This window comes from Acanthochromis polyacanthus, chromosome 6 (genome assembly GCF_021347895.1).
Source record: "Acanthochromis polyacanthus isolate Apoly-LR-REF ecotype Palm Island chromosome 6, KAUST_Apoly_ChrSc, whole genome shotgun sequence".
NCBI lineage: Eukaryota > Metazoa > Chordata > Actinopteri > Pomacentridae > Acanthochromis > Acanthochromis polyacanthus.
This window is the reverse complement of record NC_067118.1, coordinates 8403231-8416013: the sequence shown is the minus strand read 5'-3', so window position 1 is coordinate 8416013 and position 12783 is coordinate 8403231. Positions and strand designations below refer to the sequence as shown.

The window sequence follows — 12783 nt, the reverse complement described above, 5'->3', positions numbered from 1 at the left end:
GCAACTCGATCTAGATCCTAAAATTTGATTTTTTTTTAATCTTGCAGGCAAATATTTATTTAAGCAATAAAATTCTGACAAAGTATTTTTTGAAGTTGCTGAGTACGTGGGTTTGGGTTTCTTTGTCCCTCATTTTCACATAAATGGAGGAGTTATTCCTGTGTTTCCATCCTGACCCTGGATGATCACATCTCCTCTACTTCTGACAGATTTCACAACTTAGGTAACTGCTGCCCTCAAAACAAAACATGAGACCTGTTTCTGTTCATAAACATTAGCCATGAGAGGAAAGTTAACATCTTTCTCACTAAACCACCAACATTTTTACATTGCATTTACATTCACACACTGAACAATGAAGCTTTCATGTATGAAATAAATAACATTTGTAGTTTCTATGTGTGTATTTTCTGGCATTAAAAACACTAATTATAGAAGGAAGTAGAGGGGACCTAACATATGAAGAAAAATGTAGATATTTACCCAAATTCACTGAGTTACTGCAACCTGAATTCAGTTTAAAGTTGAAAAGCTTATTTAAAAAAACAGATAACTCCATTTTTGTAAATTTTCAGAAAATTTGTTTTTCATTTCTTACTTGAGATGATAATAATGATAATAATAATTATTATTATTTATTTTTTCTCTATTTTGTCATGTATTTTCTACTGAGTCAAATCCACTCAACTTCAGCTTAATTGATAGTATCTCAAGTAAACATTTAAAAAAAAGTTTTTTGAAAATTTATAAAAATGGAGTTATCTGTTTTTGCAAATAAATTCTTAAAATTAACTAATGTGGAAATTTGAGTCTAAATTACAGACAATATTAAATTGATGCAACATTATTATGTCAACTCAGTCCATCAAAATGATGTTTGCAACTTATTTATCTAAATCTTAAAATATTTAAGTAAGTGGTGGTACAGCCCGGTCTCACGGGGATTCGTGAAACTGTCACGTCAGTTTTTGTTTCGGTTTCGTGCGCACCAACACGATGTCGTCATGTTTTTCGTGCCACTCACCACGAGCGAAACCCGCTGTGGTAATCACATCTGAAAGTGGTTTATACCGGCGGATTCATGACGATCTAAGCTGTCCATCGGCGTTTGCGGCCGCCGCTGCGGCCGCCGGACATTCTTTAAGTTCCTATGCAAATTAGACGGATTCATGACGATCTAAGCTGTCCATCGGCGTTTGCGGCGGCCGCCGGACATCCGGCCGCAACAGCGGCCGGATCACATCTGAAAGTGGTTTATACCGGCGGATTCGTGACAATTTAAGCTGTCCATTGGCGTTTGCGGCCGCCGCCGCGGCCACTGCTGCGGCCAGATGTCTGGCCGCAAACGCCGATGGACAGCTTAAATCATCATGAATCCGCCGAATTTGCATAGGAATTTAAAGAATGTCCAGCGGCCAAAACGGCGGCCGCAGTGGCGGCCGCAAACGCCGATGGACAGCTTAGATCGTCATGAATCGGCCGGTATAAACCACTTTCAGATGTGATTACCACAGCGGGTTTCGCTCGTGGTGAGCGGCACGAAAAACATGACGACATCGTGTTGGTGCGCACGAAACCGAAACAAAAACTGACGTGACAGTTTCACGAATCCCCGTGAGACCGTGTTGGGTGGTATGACAATACTAATATGACAATAAAATGTGCTTTTGTTGCTGCTTTAATTGCCACATTTTGGTAGTTATTTCAATAATTAAGTCTTTAATGCATCCGTTTGCACATTAATGTCACTGCTGCAAATATCCTGCAGTGAATAAAATAATAATAAAGAAGTAAAAATGTTGTCACAGAGACATTTCATTTTAGTACATGGTTAAAACTGGACTCCTACGAACAGCTGGACGCAACAAACTATTCTTCAGCTCCTGCTAATAATTTTTTAGGTCTGTGTTTGTCAACTAAAAGCACTTTTTGACTCTGACTGATTCAATCCATAGACTGTATATAAAGATGGACGTAGCACCCGTGACGTCACCCGTTGGTTTCTGCACTGAGAAAATGAAGCCTGGATTTTTGCTACTTCCTGGTTGACATCTTGGGTTTTTGGAGCCAGAGATGAAAAAAAGATTCTCGGAGGGCGGAACCGGAGAGCAGTGATTGGTCAGACTGACTAACCTATGCTGACTGAGAGCCGAGGACTTTCAGTCCCGCCCTCATTTACCGGATCTGCCGCTAACAACGTTAGCCTCCAAAAGTCAAGCAAAACTCTACAGGTAAGTGTAAAAGTCGCCTTATAACTAGTTGTACTGTTCTCTACAACTGGAGAATATCACATATAAAGCAGTGACCTCCGTTACTGTAGCTGAAGTTACTGTAAGTTAACATCAGACCGTAACCTGATGTGCTTAGTTGTGCTGCTTGTGATAATTTTCTCAGGAATGGTCCTTTGAATGGAGTCAGTTATTTCTGCGGTTAGATATTCAAATGCAGCATTAGCATCAGTACAATTGTATATTCTATATCATGGCTTGGCCTGCAGGTCCTCACTCAGACATCGTATGGTTTTTTCATTGAGTATTTTTATTTTTATTTTATGGCGAGTGAGTGAAGGCTTAGCAGGAAGGTCAAGAAATAATACAATAGGGAAATGATCAGAAATCTCAGAGAGTACAGTTCCACATACAACTGAAGAATTTTGAATATTTGTGATGAAGTTATCAATAATTGACTTTGTTGAGTGAGTGACTCTGGTATAAGTATTAATCATGGGGAAGAAGGATGAAGAATGTAATGTATTTATAAAGTCATTCTTGGCTGCATCATCCCTGGAGAGGTCAACATTGAAGTCGCCAGGGAGGATACAACTTTTATTTTTATTGTTTATAGAAAATAATACTTCCTCCAGTTTGGCCCTAAAGATTTCAAGATCAGCGTCTGGGGGACGATAGATCACACCAATGATAAGGTTTTTCTTATTTTTACCACTTATTTCAACAAAGAGGGAGTCACTATGATTGTCTGCTATGACAATGTCAACACAAATATTCACATTGTATGTGGAAGAGATATATAAGCACACGCCACCACCAGATCTGCCACATCTGTTCTTGGTAAACAGCTTATAGCCATTAAAATTTAAGATGTCAGTGTATGACTGTTACGGCCACCAGCATTGGTGTGCCGTTTGTTCTTGAGGTGGTGCTTTGTTGGGCCTTTTGTTTTGGGAGAAGTTTGTGTGTGGGTGCAGCTGTGGCTTGTTGCGGAGTCTTTTGGAGCCCCAGCTGCCAGCCGTTTCAGCTGATGATGAAGCTGATGACGACCTGCACTTCCGTCTGGTTCTCCCCGCCCTCCGGCCGTCCTCACTGGACCACCCTCCAGCAGCTCCTCCTCCGACCAACCAGAGGCAGCCAGGCACCACACCTGGGAGCTATAAAGACCCACCATACCATTAGGCTTGGTGACTGGTGTTTAAACCAGTCCACCCTGGTGCTCTCTCTGTTCTGTGGTCTTTCGGTCTGGAAGCACTTGTGGTTGTGCTCCAGACAACCCTGACCTTTTGTTAGCAGCTTTTGTTTAGTGTGGAGACTGAGGCTCCACTTGTGTAGTTGCTAACTTTGTATAGAAACCACTATGTATGCTGAGCTTTCGTAAACTATGCTCATTATGCACATCGTTCCAGAGGCACCAGTTCTGTTTAGTTTGTTTGTACACCATTTGTATTAGTTTTTGCTCCTGGTGGTGGGTGTTGCTTCTGTAGTTCTGTTTGGCTAGGGAGTTTAGTTGTTTTCTTTGTGTTTAGCTCAGTTTTGAACTCTGTTAGCCGTTATGTTTTATTCTGTTCTTTGTTTTAGCAAGACCCACCAGTTTTGTGTTTCGTTGTCACCTTTTTCGTTCCCTTTTACTACTAAGCAATAAATCCCTTACCTAAACCAATTACATCTGGTTATTTTGTTGCATCCAGCCAGCCCCTAGAGGTTGGATCGTAACAATGACCTATCGTTCAACTAGGTTTCACTACAACCAATTACATCAAAGTTGCAGCCTGTGTTTATAAGGAAAGTAACTAGATCATCATGGTGCCTAGTCAGGCTCCTGATATTTAAATGCAAGAAAGAACAATTGTTTACATTTGTTATATGTTTTAGTTGCTCAGGAATATACTGATTACAGCTTATATTTCTAAGATAATCAATACACTGTGTCACCTCATCTCCTTCATTGACTAATTCATTAAAAACCATGTACAAAGTAACTGGTGTGGTTTACTGAGATCCTGCAACAAAGACAAACACTTAATGACACAGACATGTACATACACTCATCCATTCCGACAACGGCCCGACAGACACATACACATATAGTCACACACTCAGACACACAGACACACTCTGTGGACGTTACAGAGCAGACAATCAAACAAGGAAGGCCTCGTCCTCCCTAGTTAGCCGGTAGTATTATTGCCAATTCCCAAGCCAAAAATGAAAAAACAGATGAGAGGAGAGAAGAAAAAGGAGGGGGAGTGATACGATAGGTGAAAGAGAGAAAGATCATTCACCGTCCTCCAGGTTCAGCGGTTGTTATGACGACAGGGACGCGTTTTCAGCAACGTCATCATCACGCGTCTGTGTTTACAGTTGTAGGGAGGCAGCATGCTGCAGCGTTGACAGACAGTTCCTCTTGGAGTTCAGGAATGATATTTTCATCACCTCCACTCAACCAGTAGGTTGTTCGGGGATTCCTGTACAGTTTACCGTCGATGTAGAGCTTGTCAATGAACAGACGGGCGTTCTTTTTGGCTTTCCTCATCTCGTCCATGATCGGTTGTAGCAGCCTCCGTCTGGTCATGATCTCCGGCGGGAACTGATCGCTGATGGAGTAATTGGAGCCTTTTAGTTCTTTGCCCCTCGACATGACGGCAGACTTCATCTTTGAGTCCACAACTTTAGCCACAATGGGACGGGGCCTCCTCTGTTGGTCAGCTTTGGTCCTCCCGACGCGATGTACCCTGGAGAAGCGAACAGCTCCAGCGTCCTCAGGCTTCATTTTCAATTCGTTGACAAGGAATGTCTTAAGAAGTTCTTCTGATTTCTGGTGAGTTTCGTTTTTTGTTTCTGCAAGTCCGTGTATAATGAAGTTATCCCTCATACTTCGGCACTGTAGATCAAGAATGGAATTTGCCATCTTGATTTTGTCTTTTTGAAGTTCGGCTGTCAAATGTTTGAGGTTATTCACTTCGGTCCGGAGTGACGCATTGTCGGCCTTTAGCACCTCGATGAGTGAGTTGTTAAACTCCACAGAGTGTTTCAGTTCTTTAACATCTATTATCAGTTGCTCGAGTAAATCAAGCTTCTTGAGTTGAAATTTTATAGATGTTATAGACTCGCTGATGCCACAGGATTCCATTTCGCTTGGGTTTTGCTTAGCTCAGGTGTTTATGGCCTCTCCTTTGTTGTTGGTCATAGTGTTTTTGTTGTAAAATGCGTCAATGTAGGCCTCCAAATCCTCTATCGGCTCATCAACAGGCGAATCCAGTTTGATTTAGGTTCAGATCACTGCTCAGACTAGATGTGATGGCATAACTGGGAGTTTTTTTGGCACAGAGTACAGCTCAGCTCTTAGTGCGGTTGGCCATCTCGGTTCCTCACTTCCTGTTGGGTTTGGAATGTGGCTGTCTTGTGTTAGCTAATGGTGTTGAAAGGCTCACTATCATTCAAATATATGTATTTGTTTGTCTGCATCTTTTCTTGTAACACACAATTATAAGTTATTATTTTAAAATTACATTTAATAGAAAATAAAATACAAGAATATTATCTATACAATTATGGTGTGTGATGTACATAATGTAAAACTATGAATTTGTGTTTTAAAATTGTATTTGACAAAAAATAAAATATACAGTTATTTCATAAGTCTTCTTTACCTTTCGACTTTTCCCTTCAGGTGTCACCATAGCCAATCATCTGCCTCCATCTAATCCTGTCCTCTCCATCCTCTTCTCTCACACCAACTAACTTCATGTCTATCACTAAATCCATAAATTTGGTCTTCCTCTAGGCCTCCTGCCTGGCAGTTCAACACTCAGCATCCCTCTACTGATATATCCACTATCCCTCCTCTGTACATGTCCAAACCAGTCTGGTCTCTCTGACTTTACCTCCTTTAATTTTATCTCTGCTGTTGTAGCATAAACACAATATAAAAAGTCCATGTTATTTATTGTAGATATGCAGCATTAAAACATCAACATATTCAGGTCAAGAGCTTTATTATTTCCTTTATTGCACATTTAAAAACTGCATTATTTAATAATTCTGAACTGTAAATATGTGTAAACACATGTAATAAATGGATGAAATAAATAGTATGTTGCTGACAGTGAAGTGTAAAAACTGAACAGTCACAAGACAAGTTGTATTGTGAAGAGAGGAGCTGAATCTGCAGCTTTATTGTTATTACTGGAAGGATGAGGAGGACATCAGTGATGAAGGAGAGAAGACTCTTCAGACAACCACAGCTGGATGTTCATGTTCTCTGTAGCTCTCAGTCCATCAGACCAGATGTGCCCAATGATCTAGACCAAGGCTGGAAGAAAAGGGCACTACCAGTGAGGAAAAGATCTCCAAGGTTCTTTCATTCCAACTGATGGAACATTAAGTGTAACCTCTGATATAAACTTGTTCTAACATCGTGTTTTAAAGTCGTTCTATAAATCTCAATTTATGTTTCCTAACTTTGTATTTACAATGAGGCTAATCCCGGTTAGTCAGTGTTATTTATTAGGTGTAGCTAAGTGTCCTGAAGGTCACAGCTGATCAATCATAATAGATCAGTCATAGGGAAACTGCTGTTTCGAGGCGCAGTTCATTAATGATCAGCAGATAGAAATGAATCTATGTTAACGTTCCTCCACAGAACTCTGATGAATGTTAATCTCTCATTTCAATGAATGAAGAACAGTTCAGTTCTGAGTTAATATATCTGTTCTTTGCTTCAGACTCTATTTAACAGCTTCTGTTCATACAACAGTGTACGGTCAGATAACTGTGGAGCTCATGTTAACGCTAATGATACATTAGAATAAAAATAATAAACTTTATTGTCCATCTAAGGCAGTAAAATACTCTTTGGCCTCAACCAGGAAAACAAACATTTCTATAAGATTAGAAAGTAGGACAAAATACAACACTCTGTTGTGTTTCATTCGTGCCCTGATGTGTTCATTCTGATATTTAAAGTTCCAGCAGTTGGACTGAAAGAACCTTGGAGAGCTTCTTCTCACTGTTTGTGTCTTTTCCTTCCAGCCTTGGTCTGGATCATTGGGAACATCTGATCTGATGGACTGAGAGCTACAGAGAACATGAACATCCAGCTGTGGTTCTCTGAACAGTCTTCTCTCCATCACTGTGAGGAAGAGCAGCACTGATGTCCTCCTCATGCTTCCATTAAGAACAATGATGCTGCAGATTAAGCTCCTCTCTTCATAATACTTGTCTTGTGACTGTTCAATTTTTACACTTCACTGTCAGCAACACATTATTTATTTCATCCATTTATTACGTGTTTACACATCTTTACAGTTCACAATTGTTAAATAATGCAGTTTTTAAATGTGCAATGAAGGAAATAATGAAGCTCTGGAGCTGAATGTGTTGATGTTTTAATGCTGCATATCTGCTATAAATAACATTGTACAGGGTTTCTGCAGATATCAACCAGTCAAATTTAATGCTTTTTAATGCCATTTTTATGCTATACTGTAAAAATTTAATGCCTCGACCATGAACTCAAAATACACGGGTTTGTTTTTTTTTTGTAAAAGATGATTTTTATATGAAAACCCTACATTTGACTATTTCTGAATCTGGGAACCACCCCTGAACACCAACGGGCTGCAGTCATTCTCTGAAATCCACGTTTTTGAGCCATTTTTGCTGGAATTTGTGTTTCCCCATTTCCCAGCCTGGTCCAGTCTGCCAGCCACTTTAAAAACATGCAGTTTTTAGAAATTGTACCCACTCGGCTGGAACAGTTATCTCAGTGCTTCGGCATGTTTACACAGATGCACATACCTGACAAATCGCAGTCTATAAATATATTATTGTCAATTATTTTCTTGAAAACTGCAGAAAGAAATTTTAATGCCACCGAGAATCAAATTTAATGATTTTTAATGCCATTTAAAGCCTTAATTTCTGCAAAATCAACTTAATGACTATTAATGTTCTGCAGAAACCTTGTTGTATTTCTGCTACAGCAGCAGAGATTAAGTTAAAGGTGATAAATAGAATCTGTGAATACTAAGAACAGAGAATAATAAACTGCTGAAAGAGTTGGTCTGTCCTTCTGTCAGTGAAAGCTAAACAGGAAGTGGTTCACTGAGGATGTCGTCCATTCAGTCTCCTTCACAACCAGATGAGGTTTTCCTTCTGTTGGCTTCACTCAGAAGATCCTCACAGTGAACATGAGACACCTGAGATGAAGAGAGATGTCACAGTATCAGCATCAACAGCAGAAGTTCATTTTAAAGTGACCCTGGAAAGATTTCCTATTTCATATAGTTTTCCAAGCACTGAACGACAGAAAGGCCTGCAGTCACTTTAGCTTTAGGAGAGGATTTTATTATCCAGCTTATCTGTGCTGCAGTTTAAATGTATTAACTGTAGTGTTCATCATTATTTTGGACATATTCTGGGAGGTTATTTTTCTAATCTGCACTAAGATGTACTACAACATGTGAATCAGTCATTAAACAATGTTAACGACTAGAGAGTAGATTTACTGTTTTCTCCAGTTTAATTTCAGAGACTCAGCAGATATTTAGGACTACTGACAACACAGAACCTTAACCTTACTGTTTTAATCACATTTAGGTTTTCTAAACGTTACATTAATGTGAACCAGCGTCTCCACACAGTTTTATTAACTAAATGTACCACATTACACTAACACGACACACTTCAGCCTTTTCCATGAAACACAATGCAAACATCGTTAGCTTAATGCTACACTCGGTTTAATCAGGCTACGACTGAGCAGCTCGCTCGGTTAGCATCACTAATTTATATTAAAGCTAATATTTACTGGATGCTGACTCTCTTCTCTTGTCAATACACAAAGAAATAAACTCCACCAACATCTGGACTGCATGGCACACATTATATCTGACACGAAAGTTGCATATGAAGTGCATTAAAAGCGGCACTGATAAGAAAATAAACATTTAGCCTACTTACCGAAGTTTCAGTGTCTGCTGGTAGAATCAGCCGAAGGTAGCAAAATGGTTAAAACAAGCCAACAGGCAGGAAAAGTGTCTGTGGAAAAGGTTCTGCTTCTTCACCGATAAACCACCAGTGACCATATCAGAATTAATCCTCCAGACTGTCAGTCATTCCAGATGAACTGTCAATCAGGTAACCACGCCCCCTTGCGTCGCAAAACTTAATAAATAAAAAAATCGATATTGATTTATTTTAAGATCGGCCACTTCATCTTTCATTTTGATCATGAAAACAAACAACAAAAAAAACCATTTATTTACAGTCTATGCACCGTACTCTGTTTGGCTCCACCCTTGCTGATGACCACTTCCGGTCTCAGAAAACGATAAAACGGACCTTTTTTCGTTTCTGTCTCTTACTTATTTTATTTTTTGTTATCGTAAATAAAAAATGAAAATCAAAGCATTTTTTAAAATTCGTATATCCCTTTTTGATCGTGAAAAGGAAAAACGCCTTGTATTTCAATTTTGATTTTTGCCTTTGAAAACGAAAATCAAATAACCACTCGTTTTTTGTTTTTCAATACCTGCTTTAGAACGGAAAATCCAATTACCAAAATATACACGGACCCAAAAGGGACAAGGTACGTTTTATCCGTTTGATTCCTGGCTGTAAAAGACACAAGCAGAAACAAAAAATCAAGCCGTTTTTTCGTTTTTTCATTTGGAGCAAAAAACAAAAAAAAAACAGAAAACGGTTCGTTTTTTCGTTTTTTCGTTTTGAACAAAAAACAATAAAAGAGGAAACGGTTGGTTTTTTCGTTTTCACCCCCAAAATGAAAATACGACTCCATATTTCGTTTCATTGGTGGGCGGGGTTTCAGAGCCCATCGGTGCACAATAAAGCTCCTGCCCATCACAATAAAGCTCTTGCGCTGGCATTCATAGACAGACTGACTTTCATTGTATTGCCTGCCCCCACTGCACTTCCCCGAACTCTAAATCAAAGCAAGTCGAGTACACAGTAATGACAGTCATAACCAGTGGTGTAGTCTAGTTTTTTCTAGTGGGTATACTCCAACCTCATAAACCAAAGCCAGGTCAGGTTCTCATATATGTGCGCGTGCACTCACACGTCCACGCGTACACACACACACCAGCAGCAGCTCCTTTATTTCAAACTACCAATCAGATACTTATAGACATTATAGCGTCAGCAGCTCCTCCTCCTGCCATCAGGTAGAGCTGATGTTTCCTCTCCATCAGGCTCCCTTTCCTAAACGTTAACCTTAGCTCCAGCTGTAGTGTTCCCTAAAGCGGCAGCATTCACAGGACAAGCAACAGGCTTATTAAAACACTGAAATAGTTTCATTTAGCTTTGCTTTCTTTTTCTCCACTGACTGATGTTGGGTCATTAAAAGATGTTGTCACGTGTTAGCTAGGCAGACCCGAGCCGAGAGCCACTATACCAGAACCGGAGAAGTTGAAAAAGGGTTTTATTGTACAGGGGTGGATATGGCTGGAGTGCAGAGACCGGGATGCAGGAACAGGGATGCTGGTGGAGGGAGGATGTGGCCGGGTGGGTCTGGGGACGGGGATCGGCGGTTGTCCAAGGTCCGGGCGGGACCGGAGCGTCGCAGATGGCTGTGGGGGATCCCTGGCGGCCAGACGTCAAAGGGCTCAGAGTTCGATGGAGGAGGAGGGGTTCGGAGGGAACGAGACGTAGCACTCTGACGATCCGGGGGGCTGAGGTGTTGGACTGGCCGGGCAGAGACGGCGTCTCGCAGGTGATGTTCCGGGAGGAGCTCCGGGAGGCGCTCCGGGAGGCAGGGAGCAGCCGGTTGACTGCTGCAGCTCCAGCGGCCGGGAAGGAAATGGGTCGGGGGTTCCAGGAGGGGGTCCGGGCGGAATGGGGGATCCGAGTGGGGAGGAGACCGGTGCCGAATGGGTTGGGGGGTTCAGGTGAGGGTTTCGGGTGGGTAAGTTCCCGGGCAGCTGGGTCTGGAAGAAGGCAGGAGAGAGATACGCTAGAAAAACGTCAAATTTTCAACAAACTTTCTGGAGGCTATAGAGAGTGAACTGACAGCAAAGTCTATTTCAACAATCTGGCAGGGTGTGGAGTGTTGAGCCGGTACTTATTGCTTGGTGAGTAATCAGGATGATTTCTTCCAGCTGCCCGGGACTCGTGGAGGAGGTTGATTACCTGAGTGGAGACGGCTGTGAAGCCGAACTCCACTCAGGTGCAGTGCTGTGAGGGAAAGCAGAGGAAAAGGGATGGATGGGAGACAGGAGGCAAGACAGGGAGGAAAAGGATAAGGGAGGGGGTTTTGTTTGGGATGCCAGGTGGGGAGGGAATGAGGAGAGGACCCTGACAGTTGTAGACTCATGTCCCTCTTCTGCTAAGCCAGGGGTATTCAGCTAAAATTCAGAGAGGTCCAGTCAGCAAAGGTCCAGAACATCATAATGTCTAACTTGAGTTACTGTGATATATGCTGATGTAACCTGGTAGTTTTATTAGAGTCTGCCTGTAATCAAAAACTGACCGTCAAATAAATTCAGTACGGTTCAAAAACATTTAGACGTTTATTAATAAATAACTTATATATAACTGTATATCTTAAAATAAAGTGCAGAACTTAAAAAAGCATGACTGAACAACCTGAATCAACTTCTATACATCACCAATTATGTAGGAGTTCAGGCATCCCACGTGATGCTACTCAGCCAATGACGTCGCTGAATTGCATCGCCGCTCTGCCTTCAAAAAGCAGCTGAGAGATGAGGGACAGAGAGGACAGTAGTGATGCAAGTTCGGCTCTTTTTTTTAGAGAGCTTTTGGCACTGCTTCCAAAGAAAAGCCGGTTCTTTCGGCTCCCAAATGGTTCCTAATTTATTATTCTTTGTAGTCTCATATTTTATCCTAACCTGGCAAATATGAATCGTTTGTGTTTTGACAAACTCTTTTTCATTCAGTGTTTTTATGAGAAGCCTTATAATTGACTCATTTTGTACATTTGCTCTGTTACAAAAACAGGTATTCTTGCTTTTGTTTATTATTTCAACCAAACTTTTTTGCAGAAAAACAAATGAACAAAACTCTGCACATGAACCCACAGAACCAGAACAGAAACAGAACCAGACTCAGTATTCAAACAGTATAAATGTCCTCAGAGCAGGCTGACATTCAGAAAAATCAGATGGCTGAGCTTGGATGGGCTGATACCATTTCTTCTTTCAGTTAATATCTGCCGTGTTTTTGAGAAGATTCTCTCAGATGGAAGAAATTGTCTCTCCTCCATCACCTTCACCAGGTGGGGCAGACTGAGGCCTTGTCCTGCCTCCAGCTCAGTGGGTCGTCTGCTGGTTAGATGAGGGCTTCCTCTAGATATGATCCTCCATTACCACATCAGCTGTAGGATTTCTCCTGAATCATCTCCTGTAGCTCTTCCATCAAAGAGGCTCCACACAGCAGAAGTTTGAGGTTCCTCCTCCACTTGGTCCTCTAATGGTGGAGGTGTCAGACTGCTGCTGCTGCTCTTATTCTCTGAAGTGTCTCATCAACAGCTCTGTTGTCACTGAAGGCAAGCTTCTTTAATCTAGGATCC

General features: G+C 41.2%; 1 protein-coding gene across 1 annotated transcript in view; it reads right to left on the bottom strand.

Annotated features, from left to right (window-relative positions):
* LOC127534481 (tumor necrosis factor receptor superfamily member 14-like) overlaps window positions 1–12783 on the bottom strand; it is a 44697-nt gene that overhangs the window by 17650 nt on the left and 14264 nt on the right. The window lies entirely within an intron of this gene.